This window comes from Balaenoptera musculus, chromosome 5, assembly GCF_009873245.2.
Source record: "Balaenoptera musculus isolate JJ_BM4_2016_0621 chromosome 5, mBalMus1.pri.v3, whole genome shotgun sequence".
NCBI classification, from domain to species: Eukaryota; Metazoa; Chordata; class Mammalia; order Artiodactyla; family Balaenopteridae; genus Balaenoptera; species Balaenoptera musculus.
The window spans coordinates 8,414,603-8,429,783 of record NC_045789.1 but is presented as its reverse complement, the minus strand read 5'-3'; the positions used below and the strand labels follow the sequence as shown (position 1 = coordinate 8,429,783).

At 39.1% G+C, this 15,181-nt stretch overlaps 1 protein-coding gene across 1 annotated transcript in view; it reads left to right on the top strand.

Moving 5' to 3' along the window:
• Positions 1 to 15,181, top strand: part of LOC118895881 (putative tripartite motif-containing protein 75) — a 293,235-nt gene that overhangs the window by 47,391 nt on the left and 230,663 nt on the right. The window lies entirely within an intron of this gene.

Sequence of the window (15,181 nt, the reverse complement as noted above, 5' to 3'; positions counted from 1 at the left end):
ATCGTGCACCTCCGTGTCACATGCAGAAACCCAGAGGAATGACAGGAAGTCTCTTGTCCCTTTCAGAAGGAAATCTGAAGCGCTAACTTAGACTGCCAAATGCTTTGTGGCAGAACATGTGCTGAGATGCTTTCTCTTTTCCAAACGTACTGCAAAGTGGTGCCTGTTTGCCCCAAATCTCTAAATTGCTTAATCTGTGTGGATTTACATCAATAAACGTTCCTGGGATTTAGAATGTTCTGAAATAAAGCTGAAAAATGTTCATCTTTTTTATTTTGTAAAGTGCAATTTCTAAGGTAATAGAGATCATTTTCATCTGCAGTACATCCAGGATTTTAAAAAAGTAAGTTCAGGCAAGCCACAAATTCGTGAAATCTGGGTTCTGTTAAAAGTTTTATATATGGTGGCTGATATATTTCGGACACAGAAATTAGGAATGAGCTCAGAAGACAAAAGCAGTCTCGTGTCATCTTTTGCACACATGCTCCAAGATCGCTTGTGGTTTTAAGTGTTTCCTTGCCTGTCATATGTAGCTGTTACAAATGAAAATGACTGTACTTAACTATAAAGTAAATGGAAATGATAGTGTAGACACACTCAAATTCAGGTAGATCCCAAATACCAAATGTAAAGCATCTGCAACTTGTGAATTGCCAGGAATTTTGTTGCATTTCACTTTTCTAGATTCAGGTGGTTGGTACACAACCTTGGGCTTCCTGAGGTTTGAAATTAATGCATAATTTGCTTATCTTAGACATCAGTCAGTAAGAATCCCTGCCTGCCTGCTTATCCATGAACTTTATAACAGGCAAGAGCATACAGCAGTTCTTAAAATCATTTTCTTAAAATCCTGAGAATATTTGCCCATCTGGGGGTTAAAGGGCACTCTGCAGCCCTGCTGCATTTATACATCATTCCATAACATCAATTGAATCCAAGAGTATGGACTCATGATATAAAAGTGCCTCACGAATAGCAAAGGTAATGTTCAGATTTTACTCCTCCTGTAAGGTTCTCAGTACAGCACCCTGGAAAACCAACTGCAAGCTGACAAAACTGAGTGTTAAATCGAGCAAACCAACAGGAGACCAATCTAGATTTTGACAGTATAACTTCAGGCCAAGTCTTAAGTCTATTCAAAGGTATTACTATGGTCAGCCTTCTTTGTGGATAAGATAGTGACTACCACAAACTGCGTAACTGATTCAGATTTGTATATTTCATTACCAGGTGGCCAACAGTGAACTCCTAGAATACGGCTAATATAAGCAAGTACTGTGGAAGGTGTTCCCACCAGTCAGGATACAGCGAAGTGTTGTGTTTAAGTCATGTAAATAAACTACCTGGTTTTCCACCTGAAAGAGTTATAAAGTTTTAGCAAGATAATGTATTACAGATTTATGAAAGTTAAGGCATTATTTACATATATTTTAAATTGTTCTTTGCAAAAATAACTTAAGAAGAAGTTGACGATGAGGATTAAGCAGTTGGTTTTCGGAGTCCAATAATATAGTGTATAAAGCTGGTGGGCAAACTGAAGTGCTAGACATTGGACAGTGGCCAGTGGCCTGGCATTTCCATGGGACCTGGATCAAGAACGGTGGCAAGTCACTGGGGTTAGCACTGAGCAAGCTGGCCTGGGGAAGTCGTAGTGGCAGAGTGCTAGATTGTAAAGATGAGAGGGGCTCTCCACGTAGTGCTTTCGGCCTGTGTCCGGATGAATGGTGAGTCACGTTCACATGAGCAGAAACTTTGCCCTCCCCCTATCCCCCCCCCCCCCCCGCACCTGCAGCACAGGTTGGCCTCCTTAGAGTGAGCTGAGCACCATCCCTCTGGGCCAGTACCATGCAAAGTGCATCACACGCATTACTTCCCTTAGTCCTCCCCAAACACTCTGAAGTTCTGCCCCCTGTTTACCAGATGAGAAGACTAACCACTAAAGAGGGTGTAACCTCCGAGGCTACACACGTGGGAAGAGGAATAGATGGAATTCAGATTTCCTGACCTGGGGCCTCAACCGTTTTGTTCCCCTCCCCCTAAGGCTCAAATCCTAGTTCTTATAATAATAGCCTGTCGAAGCTATTATAAAAATAAGAATAAGTTAGGAATATACTTCTTATGCTGGGTTGAAATTCATGCCAACCTGGAACCTCAGAATGTGACCTTATTTGGAAATGGGGTCTTTGCAGATGTAATTAGTTAAGATGAGGTCAGAGCAGGGTAGATTGGGCCCTAAATCCAATATGACTGTCGTCCTTGTGAGAAAAGGAGACACACAGAGACACACAAGGAGGACGCCATGTGACAACAGAGGCGGAGATTGGAGTTAGGCGACTATAAGCATGGGAACACCAAGGATTGCCAACAACCACCAGAAGTTAAGAGAGAGGCAAGATTCTCCCTCTGAGCCTCCAAGAAAAAATCAACTCTGCCAACACCTTGATTTCGTACTTCTGGCACCTGGAATGATGAGAGAACACATTTCTGTTGTTCTACACCAGCAGTTTGTGGTACTTTGTTACAGCAGCCCTAGAAAATCAGTGTATTGGGTTGGCCAAAAAGTTTGTTTGGGTTTTTCCATATGATGTTCCGTACTTTTTGGCCAACCCAATACTGCTATATATTCGTCTTTTCTATAAGTAAACACATTCTCTATGTAATTCTATAGAAACATACTTATTTTTATGGTGGTATACTGTATATATCAGGTATCTAACAAAAGTTGTCTTATGTAGACATGATAGGGTGATGTAGGTTTCATCTCCATTTTACAGACGAGAGAACACACTCAGAAGGAAGTGGCTCGCCCCCAAAGCGAATAGTTAATGGCGAAGCCGAGATGAGGCCTGTGTCCACCCAGCCCAGGCTTCTTCCTCCTGTGATTTTGGTCCTGGGGTCCTACCCCGCCTGTCCCGTCTTCCTCCCCACTTGGGTCTCACTCTTTGTTCCTCTAGCTCTCTCCCTACCATACTGCTCTCTCCAATCTGACACTTCTCTCCTGGGCCCCTTCTTATTAGCCTCACTCAGCCAGACATCTGAATTGAGTCTGCCTGGTTATCTTACTCCTTCCCCCATTTTCCTTGATATGGGGCGCACGCTTTCACCACGATGCTGAAACCAGCGAGTCTCATATAAAATCATTAAGCTTTCAAACGGGCCTTTTCTGTAAACACTTCATCCAAATTAGGCTACCCTCTGCTCACATTTTTCTCTTTTCTTATTTTTGCTCATGTCGTGTCTTTCTTTTCTTCGAAAAGACCTGCTCTGTTTGCCCCAGTTTTACTTAATTGAAGTCCTCCTAGTTGTCCAGGATTTAATCCAATCATTCAAGATCAGTTCAACAAATATTTGTTGTGTACTTAAATTATTACCACATTCCAGGCTCTGTTTCTAGGTTCTAGGTACTAGGGATAAAATGAGGAATCAGACACAGTCCCTACTCTTGAATTTAATGTTTACTCATTAAATTTTATCTAATTTAATTTAATTTTCTTATAAATTCATTAGATTTCCTCTATAAGCATTTCCCGATGCCTGCCAACTGGAAGCGATTTCAGTTCTGTTCTGGGAATCTGGAAACTGTCCTCTGTTATCATAGCCTTTTTACCACCACAGTACATAATGCCTCCCGTGTGGGCCATCATAACATTCATCCTGGTCTGACAGCTTCTTGAGGACATATGGACTCCTGCAGAAATAAAATCTCCTTGAGTGGAGAGACTTGCCCTTTCTCCTTTTGATGTCTTCTCTGGAGCCTAGAAATATTGAATTCATATTGATTTGAATTGGATATGGGAATCATGAGATATTAAAAAAATGAATGAGAACTTAAAACCAGAATGGCTCCAGAAGTGAATATAGGAACAAAGAAAAGGAATATGTGAAAAAAAATTTCCTAGAAAAAGTGAATAAGAAAAAAAAAGAGACAAGTTCAGGAATTAATTAGAGCAAATGCTAGGATAGCTGTTTATGGAAGTGGACCTAGATAAGGATAGAAATTAGGTTACCTTTCAAGTCTGAAAAGTTGTGTTCTGTAACTATGCTCCATGACCTGTATTTACCTACCTCTATAAAATGTAAACTCCATGAGGGTAGGAAATCTTACCTGTTTTCTTCATTATTATATCTTTGTTATCTAATTTATTGTTGAATAAAATTCCACTCTAAGTATCCTAGTAAAGTAGATCTTAATATTGTCAGGATCTGCTCTTGATTCCTGGTTAACCACCTGTCTCTCTGTGTGGCGGGCTTAGCTCCTGCCCATAGATGGAAACATTTAAAACTAATCCTGGTGGAGACAGACTTTGGGTTTAGAGTCTCCCTTCCCAAGAGTGTTTCCTCTTTGATTCTTGATTGCTTGGATGGGTGGTGTGTTAACTTCCCCTTCCCAATCTTGCTCTGACTTCAGTTTTCTGCCTGAGACCTCATTTCCTCCTGGCTTCCCATTTCTTCCCTTTCTCTGCTTTCCAACTCTCTGGATTTCACACCAGGACATTGACTGACCTCTGGTTTGGTATGCATCTTTCCTTTGATCCTTGGTTCCATTGTGACCACTTCTGGGTCTAGACCAATCCCATGCTTTTCAGTTTTCATTCCCTACATTAGTTTTCCTAGGCCTCCCTTATTTATCTACTGCTATTCTTGGGTCCCAAATTAACACTGAAGAAGAAACTAACAACAGAAGTTATAGAAAACAGAATCTTAGCAAATAAAAAAAACTATTGGTTTTGAAAACAGGTGTGACCAAAATTGGCATTCTCCCTGCTTAGAGGAAATGGTGAATTAGACATGTTAGAGATATCAAATGTATACAGTTAGAACACTGAGTATGCTAAAGCATTTATTCAGTACAATGCTCACTCAAAAATTTTCCCAGGATCTTCTTGGGCACATGTGCTAGTTGAAAAAACATTACTGATCATAAATGCTGCATCAAGCTAATATCTGAGCCAAAACATATATTTTCACAAGAAACCATAACTCCAAAAAAGGCACACACTATTGACAGTATGGATAGCTTTCTAGCCCTCATATGCCTGGCAAACCTGAAAAAAAAAAAAAAGTTAACACAGTCATGGGTTTAGTAGACTTTCAGTTATATCAAGTACAAAAATAATAGAAGTTGCAACATGTGTGGAACATTCAGACACCCCCCTACATTGTGGTGATTCTTACCCAGGCTACTGGGTTAAAGTGATCGACCAAATGGCATCAAGAAAACTTTTGTCATTGCGGTAGGTTAAAAAGGGATATTTGTAATCTTTACATATTTTTGTAGTGAAGAGTGAATTAGGTAAAAATCATTCAGTTGACATAGGAGAAATCCCAATTAGTAATATTTCTCTCTTAAAAAAAAGAAAGACAGAAGTGAGATATTTTGGATTTATCTTCTCTACCCCATTTTTAACCTTGTTTATATGCTTATTTTTCTCAAAAACAGTCTCAAGAATTTTCATAATAAATCCAAATGATTCCAAGACAACAATTATTGTTTATTGGATGAATTACTGGGTTGGCCAAAAAGTTTGTTTGGGTTTTTCCATAATGGGAAAACCCAAGCAAACTTTTTGGCCAACCCAAGATATATATGCTATAAAGCTACTAGTAAACCTTGTGTTGGAATTCTTTGAGGGTATATTTAAGACTTTGAGAGTCATGGAATTTTGAATCTCTTTTGAACCACAGAGCTTGAATGGTCTAGAGTGTAACTGATAGAACAGAAACTTGATATTTGAATCTTGGCTTGTGAAGATTTTGTTCATCTCCAAAAGTGAAGGCAGTTTGGTGTAATGGGACTAGCATGACCTTAGAGTCAGGCAACTTGAATTTTTAGTCCTGGCTCCTGTCACTAAGTCATATGGCTTTGGTCAAGTTGTTTTATCATATGCTTCATTTAAAATGTGAGGTATTTAGTCTAAATTTACACATTCTTAAGTTCTCTGAAACCCTGTTTGTCTCTACTTCAGTTTCCTCTGGCTGAAAATTTAAGAGGGATCACTAATTGATTTAATAAAGATGAAGTCAACAGTTGGTATATGCAGGGATTTTGTTGCATTTTATAAGAAAGAAAAATATAAGCCCAAAGCATCCATGTCTTAAATTAACCTCTCGGTGGTAACATGCTAACTGATGTGTGGTTGACAAAGTACAGAAAACTTTGTTGATCAATTTCTAAGCACTTCATCCTTTCAATCTTGACCTTTATTTCACTCCCTAGTAACATCCTGCGAAATATCATTTCTCTTTCCCAGAGAATCCAGTCCAATTAATGTTATCCCAGGGTGCTCTGGTGAGTTGTCTAGCGTTGCTACACTTTGCCTGACTTTCTTCCCAATAATCAGTCAAGAAGAATTTTCAGCTCTCTTTTATACAGTGAGTGCCCTCATGAGCTATTTGACAAGGATGTTGGGTACAGTTCTCTGTCATGTCTCTTGACCTGGCTGGAAGGAGAATTTTATTATTATTTTTTATCATGGTGCTACCTCTGCCTTCCCCAAACTTGGCACCTGAACTAGAAATGTTTGCGATCAGTTACTCAATGACTGTGACTGTTTTAGATTTGTTAAGCCCATATCACACACAACAATATTTAAACTAGTTTATGTGCTACTGAAGTCCAATAAACGTCCTGGAAATGTAAATATTCTATGTGTATTGTATATATATAGAATGTTAGAAATGAAGTCCTATCTCTTCCTTCATACAAGCAAGATAACTGGCATTAACTGGCTTGCAGAGGCCAAAGCAAGTTAGTGATAGAATAAGCATGCACCATAATAGTTCTTGTTAGAGACAAGTTCAATGTGAAAGGTCTTCTGTTTGTCACCTCCTATATACCAAGCATTATTGTAAGAACTTTACTTGAAGTAACTAGTTTAATACTCACAACAACCCTCTTATGTCTGTTTTACAAATTAGGCAACTTAGGTGTAGAGAAACAGAGTTTTCCAAGGTTATGTAGCTAGAATCCAGACTGGATTCTCTGGGAAAGAGAAATGATATTTTGCAGGATGTTACCAGGGAGTGAGATGAAGTTCAAGATTGAAAGGATGAAATATTTGAACCCAGCCAGTGAGACCCTGGAGTTCCTCTTCTGAGTTGCTAGCTACCTCTCCACAGCTGCAGAAATAAAACAATCTTTTTGATGTGTTAAACTTCGTGGAGCCTTCCTTAATATTTATAGTGAAAGTGATTTGCATTTTTAATAAAGCTTTATTTGAATTTAAGTTTTATTCATGCTCTTGTCTTCAAATGATCAAATCATATTAGATCTCTGACTGATGAACTCCCAGTCAAATGTTATTTTTCAGAAATCTAATGGTTATGGAGTTATAGAGTATGTATGCATGCATGTAGGTGCTTAGAGACATTTAATAATTTAGGTTAGGCTCCTGCTTTCTTGCGGACAGCTTTAAGACACCCACTTCCCCTGTAACACAAGCACAAGTCTCTGTAGAAGATGTGATACTCACTTGCCAAGAAATAAACTAGGTGGATCATTGTAGGTGTGTCTTTTTACTTCTGCCCCTTTTCTTACTGAAATCAGAGCCCCACGCTGAAGTTAATTTCATTGAAATATTCTGTAAGGCAGGACATATGGATCCAATTACTTGTCTGCAGAGTTGTAAGGGCAGTTCTACCAATTTCAGCAATTTTGCCAGATTTCCACTGCGAACTGAAGGATGGCTCCTCTAACTGACCCTTTGTCCTTTTTGGAGGAAGCCAATCAGTAGCAGACACTGTTGGGTGAGTGGTGCCAGGTGTGCCTATGTGTGTGTGTGTGTGTGTGTGTGTGTGTGAAGGAAAAATGTTTATGGTAAGCTAGCCATTTGAAAGGGAAAGGAATAAAGTGCCAAGCAAAAGGGAAAAATGGGAGAGAAAGAAAGAAGGGGATAGAGGGAGACAAAGGGAGAGAGCTTGCATGTTAAGGAATTTCAATGGAGTCTTTATTTGTTTACTTTTAGGAAAAGCTGTTTCACAGATTTAATCACCACACAGCATGAGTGCTCCTAGTAAAATGTAACACTAAGGCCATACCATGGTAAATGAACTTAAGGAAGTGGTAGAGCTGGAATTACAATCTTATGGAAACAACTTTAAATTTTGAAAATACTTTGCTAGGCATCTAATCACACCTCAGCATGAGAGGTAAAGAGGCTGGTTTCCTCCTGATTATAGCAGAGGGCAATACAGTGTCATTTTCCATAAAATCTCATCTTAAAACTAAAATTGACAAAGGTGATCAACCTCTTCACTTTAAGTTTTCTGCTGAATCTCTGCTCTGTTTCTCTGATTCCTTTTTAGTCTCATTCTTTTTAAAAATCTAATGCAAGAAGATTGATGTCAGCAAAATAGGGTGGAAGGAAAATTGCAAGGCAGAATTGCTAAGGAGGTGGCTTTCTCCTTCACCCTTTTGGAGAACATATTCCTTTACTTTTAATGATTTTTCAGTGCTACCTACAGATGAGGAATGAAGCACACACAGAGAATTGCTAGGTGGAGCCCACATAAACTATCCCTCAAATGGTCATGAGGGTCTGTGTTAGCAAGATTCCTCCTGCCCTCATAGCCTCACTATTGTTCATTAATGACAGGTAATATGTTTTTTATTCCCACACTACTGGCTTTTCCTTCCCTCACCTGGGAGAGCTGATCATATACTAGCTGGCCCCTCTTGAACAGAGACCAAGACCAAATATTTTCAGCATAAATACAGTATTCCCAAGTGGTGCTATTCTATATACTAAGTGGCATATTACATAGGATACACTGATTAATAAATAAGATGCCAACGTGGCACGTTGAAACTGAGTCCCCCTAAAACCAAGTTCCCTTACCAAGTTTATGATGAATCTCTCTATCCAAAACGTCAGTCCCTTTCTTGTCCCCTCTGACCTCAGTCCTTTGCTAACTGAACACTAATCAACCAGAATCGGATGACTTAAATTGCTGCTGTCAATAACATAGTTAATGTACTAAAACTGCTCTTATGGATATCATCATTAACATATAAACTCAGGCTGTTTCTCCAGGGCAAGATGAGCTTACAGACCCTGAGCCGTGGACCACTTGGCCAGAGAATCTAAACCAGAGACATTCTGACTCCTGAACTAGATTAAGAAATGTCACACGATGATGATTAATCCAGCCTCTTTGTTTTAAAACACCCCCAACCCAAAGACCAAGTGGGAGTGGATCTGAGGCTTGTCTCCCACTCCCTTGCTTGGTGTCCTGCAGTAGACCCTTACCTTGGGGCAAACGCCCACTGCCAGAGTTTGGCTTTCTGCCCTGCGGGCACATGAGTGAGCTCTTTGCTTGGTTATATCTAGTCTAACTTCAACTGAGGACTTAAAAAGCAAGAGTGCTTTTTGTGGTATTATTATAAGACAGCGACTTGCCACGGGTGCTGTGTACAGCTTTTGGGGAAGTTAAATCACTATCCTTGATATATTATCATTTGGCATAAAAGTTCAGTTCACCAATAACCAGTGTTTTAATAATAAATATAGCAACCATTTACTGAGCTCATGATATATGGCAAGGGCCCTGAGTACATACATTATTCTACATTATCCATAACAAGACTAGGATGTAGAAACGATTGTTTCTCCATTTTATGAGCAGTGAAATTGAGCCACAGAGAGGCTAATGACTTGCCTGTCTTCAGAGGGTTAAGAGGCAGAGTCAGGATTGGAATCTGGAGCTCACATTTCTAACCACTCTCCTGACCTTCAGCTTCCATCCATGTAGATAGTTTACCAACATGGAAATTATTCCCGAGCAACATGGTTCAGCTATGCTGGATATGTACAAAGGTGAGTAAACAGGAGGAATGTCAAAATAAACATGTCATGAGCTGGGGTAAGATGGAAACTTCCATGGGAAGGGTGAGGAGAGAGTAGAGGAAATAGCTTAAAGGTTGCCTGAGCTTCCAAAATAGCACGTACAACATGGACTCATCTTGACAACAAAAACAAGAAACAAGCAAAAACCCTACCCTATATATGTATATGAAAAAAAAAAGATGTAGTATTATACTGTAGTTATCAGTAGTTTTCTCTACATAGAGGAATTGTGTTTTTTCTTCTTTGAGGTTTTTTTTTTGTATTATTTACAGAAAGCATGTATTGCTTGTGCAATTAAAAATTAGTTGATCATTGTTGAAAACTGGGGTTTGTTATACTATTCTTTCTTCTTTTGTTTATGTTTAAAATTTTCACACTAAAGAGCTTAGAAACGGAGTTAGAAAATAATCACGTAAAACACAGACTAATCCTTCGTGTGGCTACTGGGACTTGTTGGGGTAAGAGTGGTGTCAATGAAAAGAGTCAACGAACAATCTATGGTAGGAATAGAAAAGAGTTTTATTTGAGTCAAAGAGTTTTATTTGAGGACTATAGCCCGGAAGACGGCCTCTCAGATAACTCGGAGGAACTGCTCCAGGGAAGCAAGGTTTTCAGTACGGTTTTCCTGTCTTCTCAGAACAAAGAAGATCGAACAAGTCAGGGATATATACCTTCAAGGTTGCAAGAAAAGCCAGATCAGCACATACACAGTGAGTCACTATGACCTTGGTACCTGGGAAGGGAGTCTTACTGTGGAAGAACAAGCACGGGCGTCCCAGGAAGGGAGACATTTAATCTTTACTTTTAACATGGACATTCTTTACTTCTGCTCAATGTGCCCTTTTCTTTACTAATTAAATCAGATGTACAATGTATGTTTGATAGGCCACAAACAGGCTGTTCTAGTTAGGATAAAATTCAAGTTAACGCATGTATAAGCCAGAATGACTTCTCCATTCCACAATATGGGAAAGTTTCTTTAATCAGTGGCCAAAGGAACAGCCTAGAGTAACAGCTTATAAAAAAGAGGCTCCTCTTGAACAAAGATCCCTTTGAGTCTCAGAAGCAAAGTCATAAACGGTGAGAGGCATTTGGTATAGATTTCCCTCAGAAGAAAATCTAACGTGGCACCAGTTCCTTCCACATGCTGTGTCGTGTGGCCCGTCCTTGCTTCCCACTCCTCCTTTCCCCTCGCTGTGTTCCATGGCTTATGAAACCCACACATTTTCCTGCTGCAGGGTCTTTGCACCTGTCCCCCCACTTCTTGGAATTCCCTTCCTCAGATCTTCACATGGATAGTAATGGGGTTCCGGACACAGTACCCCAAAATATGGCATCTGGCATGTCGAATATTTTAAGCTGAAGGAATTTGAGAAAATGGCAGCAGGAAGGTCACTGTGACTTTCCCTCTTCCCATCTCCCATGAAACAGGTTATAAAACCCTCATCTGAGAGGTGCCCTCCCTATATCTGGGGGAAAGAAGCATCCTTATCTCCTAAGACAAAGGGACAGCAAGAAGGATGTTGACAAACAGACCTTGCCATTTCCCCCCATTTACGACCCCGAGCCCACACTCTCTAACCTACTGCACTCCTCCGCCACTGCCCGTTCCTCGTCAAACCCAGCGTGAACTACCCAGAGCTCCCCTGTTTCTTCACGTCTCTATTTCCCTCAGCAGGCTCCCATGCCACGTAAAACTTACATGAAATAAACGTGTATGCTTTTCTCCTGTGACTCTGTCAGCTTCATTTGCAGACCCAGCCAGGGATCCTAAGAGGGTGGAGGTTTCCTGCCTACAGTGGCTTTTCCTTCTGGTTTTGGCTACTCCCTCTAGGTATACGCTCTCGCACTGTCCTATTTTCTTATCTTTGGAATATTCAAATGTGCTCTTAAATGTTTAAAATATATTTGTTTAGTGAGTCTCTCTCCACTAGAATATAAACTCTGTGAAAGTGGGGATCTTGTCTCTTTTGACTCACAGACCTTGGGACAGTGCATGGGGCATAGTAGTCACTCAATAAATACTTGATGAATAACTGAATGAATGCAAAGAGGCTCTGCTTGAGCTCTGCCATCTGCTGCTCTGTATTCACCCTGTCAATCAGACGTGAACACCCAAGCTCCCCCACAAGAACACCAGGGTGCATTATGGGTGTGGAGAAGGAGGATGTAAAGATTTTGTTGTCACTGCAGGAAACTCCTGGACTTTTGCTATAATATTGCATGATAATACCTTTATCGGTGTTCATAAATACTAACCTTCATAAGTTCAAAAACCTAACTCTAAGTAACAAAATACAAATAAATAAATAAATAAAAACTATACATACATATAAGGGAACTAATTTATTTTTAATAATCATAAGGCAAAGAAAGGTTAAAGGACAAAGAACAAGCAGAATATAATTTAACATTTCTGCAACATTTCATAATAATTTAACATTTCTGAGGGCTTTTACCAGACTGGGAAATGATATTTTCCAGAATAAATTTCATCTTCCTTGTATATGCTTCTATATTCTGACCACCCAGGCTACAAGCCATTTTTATGACTCAACTATCCTTAAGTTCAGGGGAAAATGTTTATATTGTAATGTAGTTGGGAAGTTATTTTTCTTACTTTGTGAAAGCATCTAATTTGCACGGCCTGCAGGCAAATGTAAGGGTGAAGTCCCACAAGAATACTCTGTCACTGTCTGCACAGAACAGAGAATACAACCCCGGGCTGACTCATTGTGTGCTGAAGAACTGTCTGGGGGATTACAGAATGCCAGACCCAGGGAACCATTCAAACATGCCATCCCCTCCCTTTATGTCCAGAGAGTCAGAAAACAACTGCCAACTGACAGAAGTCACCTCTGGATTAATGACTGGTAGGTTTAATTTTATGCAAATGTGTAAAGCTTCAATCTTTGTGCTTTACAAATTAGATTAACTGTACCCATCTCAGGGATTTTTGTAAGCCCTGAGAAACGAAAACACTTTGGTCTGAAGGAGTCAATTACTTTGGTTTAAAAACTGTGTCCAGGTTTTCAGATAACGAACTACAGAAGGGATGTTGGAAAGGCCTTTACATTTTATTTTTACTTTCTCTGAAATCTTAGAGTTTAAACACAAGCAAGTATTTTAATTCAATTATTATTTTATCATGTTGGCAAAACCGCCTGTCTTATTCTCCATGGAAGCTGCCTGCACCAACAGAAATGTCAAATACAGGATGTTTGAGAGCAACTTACCTTATGACTCCCAACGAAAAACATCTGAGCCTCTTGCCTTCTGATTTTGGAATTTTGAATCATAGCTCTTCTGTACCCACCCTAAATTTAATAAAGCTGAGTGAGTATAGAAAAAATATGAGAAAGAAGAAAATATGACTCATAATTCTACATTTGGAGGCAGTCGCTATTAAAATTTTGAAGTATTCCTTCCTTCCTTGAAAAATATTTTCCCCTATTCTTCTTATTCTCACATTGTCCCACATTCTAATGAATATGTCACTCTACATTTGGTGAGTGACTTGTTCTATTGTTTTGTACTTTAGAGCATGTCAGACACGAGAGCGCTGGTCTCACTAACTTTTGTCCTTTAATAGCCTTAAAAAAATTGTGCTTGGCTTTTGGTTGTTTTTCTTTTTTTAAATGATAGCTCAGAATAATTTATAAAAAAAATATTCTGCTATGAAATTGCATTCCTCCAAATTAGGATAATATGCCCTATACATTTTTAGAGAGAGAAACAAAAGCTTAGGAATGGAAAGGAACAAACTTAAAAAAGATTCCCCGTAATTAATGGAGTTCCTTTGGGAAAGAATCCAGGTTTTGAGTAGAATATATAGTCAAAGAATTAGGAAAGAACAGTTAATGGTTTCCAGTTAATTAAAGTTGGTGCTTGGACTACTCACTAGTTTTCATTTGTGTATAAAAAATAAAGTTGTGAATTAAACCTTAATTGATTGAACAAGAATCTACCAGAATGGCTTAACTCCATATACATGGTTCAGTTGCAAAGTTGTTTTTGTTTTTCTTTGTCCTAACATATTCTAAGATAAATGTAAGTGCCTTTTAGTGTAGTTGGTGTTAGTTTCATCTCCATTAAAAGAAAAAGATTTATCCTGATCTTATCAAAATGCGTGGATTATAGTGAGATGGACAAGTTAGGCATGCCTCGGCAGTGTGTGAGAGTGTGTGCCTGTGTGTGTGAGTGTGTGTGTGTGTGAGGGACAAATTCAGACTTAACTGAATTGCCCGCCTCCTCTTTGACCATCACTCTTCTCAGACATTTCCTTCTATGGAATTTACATATGAAAATTAATTTGTAACTTAGAGAAAATTAAAAGTATAAGATGCTCATCATTTTTTAGGACTAGCATGAATTTCTAGAGATGCAAGAAGAAAAAGAGCCAATATTATTTCTATTACCTGAAGGGAAGGGGAGGAGGTATAGTCAAGACTTTTATGCAGAAGGAAAGGTTTTGTTTTTTTTTAAATCTCCCCAGATAGCTCCTCACCCCGGGGAATGTTAACATTACATATCAGACAAAGATCTACCTTGCAAAGTGTTTTCATATTGACATCCTTAGTACTCTTTCAGTGTTTTCATGGATTGTACTTAAACATATAGATCTATAATTTCTCTTTTAAAAGGGTCTTCCAGTAAGTGTATTGAGTAAAGCATTTTGAAATAGATGTGGCTATTGTCACAAAATAGTCAACAAACATTAACTTTAAAAAACAACAGATAACTTTATAGCTCTCTTATTAAGGCTGCCTGCAGTATTTTGGCATCAGGTACTTTGAAGAAGGTCAAGTTTTAAAGACATAAGTATTTCATGATTTAGAATAATCCAAACAAATTTAGCCATTTGTCTGTGTTTTTATTTCCAAATGTTTCCATCTGATTAAACGGGCTATAACTATCAGTCTAGAAGTACCTAGTAACCCAATAGCAGTGGTCAAACTAGGGAATAGAAACAAATAATCTTTGCTTTTTTCAGGCAGTAATTCCTTCTCACGCTCTCTGACTTCATTCAAATCGTCCTCATCAGGGAAGACTTACCCATAAACACTCTGAGAAGCATCACTTCTCAGCCTTGGAATGTGGATAGTAATATATATTATAATGTCCCCCAAGAGACTGATGCTTGTACCTTTCATTCCTTCTTTGTGTTGCTGATCTTGATGCTTGCTACTATATCAAGAAGCAGTAGAACATTGTAACTTGCAGCGGGAAGGGCAGATACTTATTTTCCAGTGGAAATCAAGTCAGGGGAGAGCACTAAGGAGTCATCCACCATCACTTCTTCCAGACCATCTGGGTCAGCAGACCCAGCTGGATAC